This window comes from Procambarus clarkii, chromosome 56, assembly GCF_040958095.1.
Source record: "Procambarus clarkii isolate CNS0578487 chromosome 56, FALCON_Pclarkii_2.0, whole genome shotgun sequence".
Lineage (NCBI taxonomy): Eukaryota > Metazoa > Arthropoda > Malacostraca > Decapoda > Cambaridae > Procambarus > Procambarus clarkii.
Window position 1 is genome coordinate 21,117,477 of NC_091205.1, and position 8,133 is coordinate 21,125,609.

Sequence of the window (8,133 nt, forward strand, 5' to 3'; positions counted from 1 at the left end):
ATGGTCCTTATGAACCAATGAACCAATGGTCCTTATGAACCAATGAACCAATGGTCCTTATGAACCAATGAACCAATGGTCCTTATGAACCAATGAACCAATGGTCCTTATGAACCAATGAACCAATGGTCCTTATGAACCAATGAACCAATGGTCCTTATGAACCAATGAACCAATGGTCCTTATGAATCAATGAACCAATGGTCCTTATGAACCAATGAACCAATGGTCCTTATGAACCAATGAACCAATGGTCCTTATGAACCAATGGTCCTTATGAACCAATGAACCAATGGTCCTTATGAACTAATGAACCAATGGTCCTTATGAACCAATGAACCAATGGTCCTTATGAACCAATGAACCAATGGTCCTTATGAACCAATGAACCAATGGTCCTTATGAACCAATGGTCCTTATGAATCAATGAACCAATGGTCCTTATGAACTTATGAACCAATGGTCCTTATGAATCAATGAACCAATGGTCCTTATGAACCAATGAACCAATGGTCCTTATGAATCAATGAACCAATGGTCCTTATGAACCAATGAACCAATGGTCCTTATGAACCAATGAACCAATGGTCCTTATGAACCAATGAACCAATGAACCCCTTACAAATCTCCTGTGTATCCAAGATGGCCGCGGCAGTATACTGTATGTTTCGTCGTGTTCTCGAGGAACGTCGAGTATAATTAGGTTTTCGTTTCCTAACACCAACACCAAACTATTTGATAAGTTTGTTTCATGTATAATGCTTCTCCAATGCCTAGTCTTCTATTGTGGTGGCATTTGTTGATTATTTTTGTAATATCTGTCAGGATATCTCCGATGATCCTGACAGATAACGATGAACCTAATCTCTCCATTTGGAGAGATTAGGTTCCTTGATAGGACCTTGCTTTTTTTGCATTGTTAGGCGTTTTGAAAGGAATGATGGCCTATATATATAGTATGGTGGCCTATATATATTGGATGGTGGTCTATATATATATATAGGATCGTGGCCTATATATAGAATTTGTTGGGGCTGACAGTCCTTAAATGGGCATGTGAAGGCATGGATGACATTCGTCTCTCTCAAGAGGGTCATGCTTGGTGTCAGGAGAGTTTGTCATGAACAACTGGACAGTCTTCTTGCTCTTATAGTCAATCTTCTGATTGGGATCAATAGGGGGTCTTCAATCTTTTTTTTTCTCAGAATTATCTCTCTCTCTTCCGTTTAGTGGGAAGAGAGATCACACAGAGGGGAATAATAAGAGAGATATCCCCTTTTCATAATTTCCTCTATATATCCGTTAATGAATCCATTATTACCTAAAGACCTGCCTTTCTTTGTTGAGTTCACTCGTTAATCTTATTGCAACTGGAGCTGTGTGGGGGCGTGGTTGACACAGGCTTTGATAACACTGCTTGTGCCCATCAAGCCACTCGCTTCTAGCATTAAGGCACATTCCTATGTTAGTTTCCTTAGTGTAGATTGCAGTGTGAAAATCACCATTTTCTTCCGAGAGAGAGAGAGAGAGAGAGAGAGAGAGAGAGAGAGAGAGAGAGAGAGAGAGAGAGAGAGAGAGAGAGAGAGAGAGAGAGAGAGACAGACAGACAGACAGAGACAGAGACAGAGATTGTGTGTGTGTATAGAAGGGGGACAAAACAGAGATTTTAACTTTAGATAACACGAGCGAAACATAGACGGACATTTAGACAGAAGCTGGACGGGTGAAACATGGGACACAGACTGACGGTAAAGGACTCAGGAATATTTAGACAGGAGCTCGATATCTGGGCAAGACGTTGACTGTCACGGGGGAGGGTGGCGGAGGAATTATACCCAAGAAGAGTAGTAGATTCCGGAGGACTGAGAAAGACTTAAACAGACCTGGAAAGACTTAGGAAGTCTTAAACCAATGATGGAGAGGTAATAAAGTCAGATGGTTGCAATAGACCGGAGACTCTGAATAACAATAGGAAGAGAAAGCAGAAGAACGTAAAAAAGTATGATGAAGAATCCCTATCGACACACGGAGACGATCGAAGGTGGACCCCCAAATGGGCAAAAAAAATCCCACCAGAGACGGGAGGAATAGACGGAAAGACAGACACGGAACACTGATACAGAAGCAGCTCACATACAAAGCATTCTCCTGCGTGATCCAGTTGGTAGAACTCACTATTTGAATGTAGGAAGGAACCACGATGGCGTCTCACAGTTTTCCTTGTGTTTCCAAGGCGGAAAACCCGAGTGTGTCAACACCTCGACGGAGACAAGCGGGTCCTGGGTGGCATCTCGTGTTTCCCAGGGCGCGTCGGGTGACACCAGGAGGAGTAGGAGGGCGAGGCAGCCGACATAGGAAAATGAGGAAAATAAGCTAGAGTCGAAAGGATTTAGTCACCACGCAAGGATTTAGTCACCACGCAAGGATTTAGTCACCCACAGCGCCCGCCATCCTCTCTAAGGAGGGAAATTTCATATTAGTATCACATTATCGGGGGACGGATATTCATGACCTTGCTTATCTGACTCTTATTTCCTTTATCTGCTTTCTATCTTTATCCACATGTCTAATTTAATCCGCTTGAAATTACTTAAATGCCGAGAATAAAGCAGCTAAAGCAAGAAATCCAACACTTTTTAGATAAAATTAAAGTAGCGACGTTTCGGTCCATTTTCGAGTGTTAGGAAGGTTCAGTAATTATCAGGGGGAAAGCGCCAGGCCATTACGACTCTTTGGCACTAGGAATGGGTCAAAATAAGGATTTGGGGCGGGACGGGTAGAACGGAATGGTGCCCAATCACTTGTATATGGTCGAGGATTGAACGCCGACCTGCATGAAGTGAGACTCTACCGTCCAGTCCTAGTGGCGATGTTTCGGTCAGATTGAAGGGTAGGGAAGACGAAGGGTAGGAAAGGTGGAAAGGTTTCTTTCACTACTTTCCATTAGTATGGAAAGTAGTGAAAGAAAAGGGAGGGTGGTGAAGGATAAAGAAGGTAGTGAAGGAAGGTGGTAATGATGGAGAGAGAAGATAGTGACGAAAATGGTTGAAGATGATGATAGCTGGTGTGAGAGAAAGAGAGAAAGAGAGAGAAAAAAGAGAGAGAGAGAGAGAGAGAGAGAGAGAGAGAGAGAGAGAGAGAGAGAGAGAGAGAGAGAGAGAGAGAGAGAGAGAGAGAGAAGGAGAGAGATCTAAATATTCAAGTGAAAAATATTCAGTCTGCTGAAAAAAGAAAAAAACAAATTTTTCCTCCTTTATCATATATAATATTTCTCACTTGAAGCATGTTTGTCCTATATTTTCATATGTGTAATGTCATAATACTTTGCTTTCAGTTCTTTCTCTTCACCTCCTTTTTTTTCACTGCATAATGCCTGCTTCCTTCTGACCCCCCCCCCCCTCAAATAATAAGACTGAGGGATGCCAAAGAGAATCTAAGCAACGTCACTCGTAGATTCATAACGCGTTACTCATTTCCAAACAACGGTTTAATTATAGCAAACTTAATACCATCACCATAGATGGTTACTTAGTGAGGTCGCTGAACACCCAATGACTTTATGAATTACCTTGTAACCATTTGCAAGATTGCATTAATCAAAGGCCTATACCAGTTCCATACACAAGGGCAAGCAAAATATTAAATAAAATCCGGGTCCATCATTGTTTCAGAGTTCAAATGCAGTTAGTTATCCCAGTTGTCGTGTGGTGAATGAGTAAAGTACTGCCAAACTCAAGGCACTTTCTTGTAAGAGGTACAAACATGAACTCAAGGAACATCATTATGAGAGAGGGATGGCTAAACATTAGCACAAGGCAGCTCACTATGAGAGCAGAAGGGCCAAACATAAATTCATGACACTTTATGGCGAGAGAAGGTGGGCTAGACATGAACACAAGTGAGCTCATTGTGAACTCAAGCAAGACATGCAACCCGTCCTCCTAACAGAACGCCGCATTTTGACGTATAATATACCTAAGACCACAAATTGTCGTACTAGAAAAGAGTAGAGGCTCGCGAAATTGACGTACTGTCCAGTTATTCTGTTGTGTGTTCTCTGGTAGCTTGGGATAAGGGTACTTTATTACGACAATGACATTGGGAAGTCTTAGGAGGACGGGCTGAGACATGAACCTCATTTTGAGAGCAGAAGACAACTTTATGAGAGATATAAGAGAAGCCGAGCCAGACCTCAATGCATCTCCCTATGAGATAACTTTTCTCCTCTCCTTTATACCTGATAATATCTGGCATATATTCCACTCGGTACCGATTCAGTTATTTAAGCTTCAACAATGTCTATTAACATTTCAATAATAATCCCAGAATGCTATTAACATTTCATTAATAATCCCAGAATGCTATTAACATTTCAAAAAATATTAATTCCCTTTGTCTGTGGTAGGATGCCTATACGAAGGTTTACTAAGGGCCCAATTGGCTAACTACTTACCATTATTATATCAGAGTTTGTGTACTCAACTTTCCAGCATTATTGAGACAGATTTATTTCTCTTCCCTGTTATTTTGTCCTCTGCTCCGGTTGCTTCCTGCCTGAGGTACTGGGTGGATTCAGGTGCAGAAGGATGGGGGGATAGGAAGAGCGGATTCTATGGATAGTGGATGGCGAGTGCATTAGCGGAAAGGTGGTTAATACGATAAATGAAATAGGTGGATAGGGGAGGTCTTAGCAGCGGAGAGAAGATGATTGAGCATTGAGTTACTGTGCTAACTTTAGAAGTTATTCGCTGAGTGTCCCTCTCTCTTTCTCTCTCACTCTCTCTCTCTCTTTGCTTTTATGGCTACTCGTGTTGTGTTCTGTCAATCCCTTGCCCCCCTCCTTGTTGTCACAGTTCTTTATGTTGTCACTCGTGATCCTGCTGGGATCTGGGTAGTGTTTCTGTTCACATCCTTCATCCTCTCTACCTTCCCACTTCTCTCATTCTTTCATTTGTTGCACTCCCCTGGTATTTGTTACGTTTCCTTTCTTTCTTGTTTCTTTGATTGGACGGTAGAGCGACGGTCTCGCTTCATGCAGGTCGGCGTCCAAGCGGTTGGGCAACATTCCTTCCCCCTCCATCCCATCCCAAATCCTTATCCTGAACCCCTTCCCAGGGCTATATAGTTGAAATGACTTGGCGCTTTCTCCTGATAGTCCCCCTTCCCTTCTTTTATTCGCATAATTTCCCCCCATGATAACCTGCTAAAGTCTTCTATATCACTAAAGAATTCATTGTACGTCTCATCATCATTTGTGGTGCTTCATCACAATGAATACCGGATGAAGTGAGGGAAGTTATATGCTTTCCTCTACCTGGGTGTACGACCCCCACTTTGTTCACTTCCACTAAGTGTTTCTAAGCCTCACGTAGGTGTAGTAATCCTGGGATGCAGATGACTTTTCTGTGTTGCTTTATGGAAGCGATTTGGTTCGTTCTAATGACTCGGATATGTCAGGAATCACAAAAATTGAGAGGGGGAGGGGGATATTACTCCTTTTTTTGAGCTATTCAAGTTTGCTCATTGTAGACCAGTTTCCACCATTTTGTTTATATAGTTTCATATAATACTCGTTTTTTTTCTATTTCATACCACTTTATTCGTACTGTTTATGCATTATTTCGTGTCATTTGTCAACAGTAAATTTCTTAGTATGCTCTATGTTTATGCAATTATTTTTAATTTTTTGCTAATTTCCCCAAAAATCCCTTCAGTAATTTTCCCTGTGTCTGCTTAACTCATTTTGCTAATCATAACGCTCCCTCGTAAATCTTTTTCTGATCCTTTTGGTCGTTCATTTCATACTGCATCATCATTTCTAGTGTGCCAGCTTTTTCTCTCATACAGATTCACCTCTCTTGTGTCCTCTTTTCTAAAGTTGAAATATCATCCCTTCAACGTAAATTAAAAAAAAAATCTATGGGGCTAACGCATTTTGTTAAAGCTCTCATTTTCCTGGATCACACCATAGAATCCTCATAGGCACTGGAAATGTGAATACATTTCACAAAACATAGCATAATATAGCCCATGAGGAAATGATAATCAGTTAGTTATTATCCTTTCAAGAATATGGTATAATCTCTTGCACTGAATTCTCACGATGGTCTGGTAATCAGAGATATACTCACAAACAACACCAAAATAGTCGACACATACAGCAACAACAGATGACTGGATATCACCGAGGTATTATACGTAAACCAAGCCAGGTAATATTGCCGGAACAACCGTGGACATTTTCAAGAGGAAACTAGATTTATTCCTCCAAGGAGTGCCGGACCAACCGGGCTGTGGTGGGTATGTGGGCCTGCGGGCCGCTCCAAGCAACAGCCTGGTGGACCAAACTCTCACAAGTCAAGCCTGGCCTCGAGCCGGGCTTGGGGAGTAGAAGAACTCCCAGAACCCCATCAACCAGGTATATGTGAGCCTGCTGCGGGCCTGGTGGACCAAACTCTCACAAGTCAAGCCTGGCCTCGAGCCGGGCTTGGGGAGTAGAAGAACTCTCAGAACCCCATCAACCAGGTATCAGGTATCAACCAGGTATCAGTAGCCAACTGGCACCAAATTACACTCTACCAACTTCCAGAACTCAGGACGGAACTTGCAATATACTGAACCAGCCATCATGCAAACAGGAGAGTGACAAGATACAGTGGAATTACAAGTGAGGTACATGTTCACCTCATTCCATTCACCTCATCACCTTCTCCTCATCACCTTCGCCTCATCCTCGAGTATATATGATGCAAGATAATTTGTAATCTTTCGAAAAGCCATTACTTCACTATCTTCTGGAATGTGAAGCAACCAATGACCTTAGAAGAGCTTTAAGAGTTCCTGAATCATGCAGTGGCCACCCTGAAGCCATCAACACAGCCACTCTCCTGGTCAACAAAGGTGTCCAGCAGCTGGACACCCTCATAAAGACTGTGAAGCAGTATCCTCCCCCGCGATAACAGCTTGATGGTTAAAATGCAACCTCAGAATACTAAGAAAAAAAAAATTGTACCACTTACGGGCTATTCATGGCCGTGCCACCTCTTGGGTGGCTTAATCTTTATCAATCAATCAATCAATCTTGTAATCTTTTACGGGCTATTCATGCCCGTGCCACCTCTTGGGTGGCTTAATCTTTATCAATCTTGTAATCTATCTAACTCTGCCTGTGATAGTATTAACAAGGGTTAAGATAACGCATCTCTTAGAGTCAGGCCAAATAAAACTGTAAAAAATAACTTTGTAGAGTTAATTTTTCAACTTCCTTCTCATGTGAAAGAAAATAGAAGACACACGATTTTATAATGGTCCAAAACGGACTGAAATGTCGTCTTTAACTATCTTCTGAGGAGTGTGGTTTGGTCTTCACAATCTCACGTTATTGTGACTCATCGTCTGAGAAAAGAAGAATCGCTGCTCTCACCCTATTGTTCATAATCAATAAAATGTATATATATATATATATATATATATATATATATATATATATATATATATATATATATATATATATATATATATATATATATATATATATATATATATATATATATATATATATGTGTATATCACGAAAATAAACACTTCCACTAAGTGTTCCTAAGCCTCACGTAGGTGTAGTAATCCTGGGATACAGATGACTTTTCTCTGTTGCTTTATGGAAGCTTTAATATATATATGTATACATATAAGTATATATATGTATACATATAAGTATATATATGTATATATATAAGTGTTTTTGTGTTTATGAGTGTGTCCGTGTCTTTTATATTTGAATATATCAGTGTTTCTCTGCATTTTATTATTTATGAGTAAAATTTGGTTGTGTTTACTCTAATTGTGGTTGCGGGGGTTGAGCTTCAGCACTTTGGTCCCGCCTCTCTACTGTCATCAACTGTGTGTGTGGAATTATTTTGTGTATATATATTTGTGTGTGTGAAAGTGAGCTCGCCAACTGATGAACTCAAATCACATTATTCCAACAATCAGCTACTGAATAATCACGTCATTCCCCAATACACTGAGACAAATGTATTTGAATCTGCCCAGCAATGACCTCAGAAAGGCCGAGCACAATATAAATATTCAAAATTTAAACAAAAAGTGTCCATTATGGTATAAACACAGACA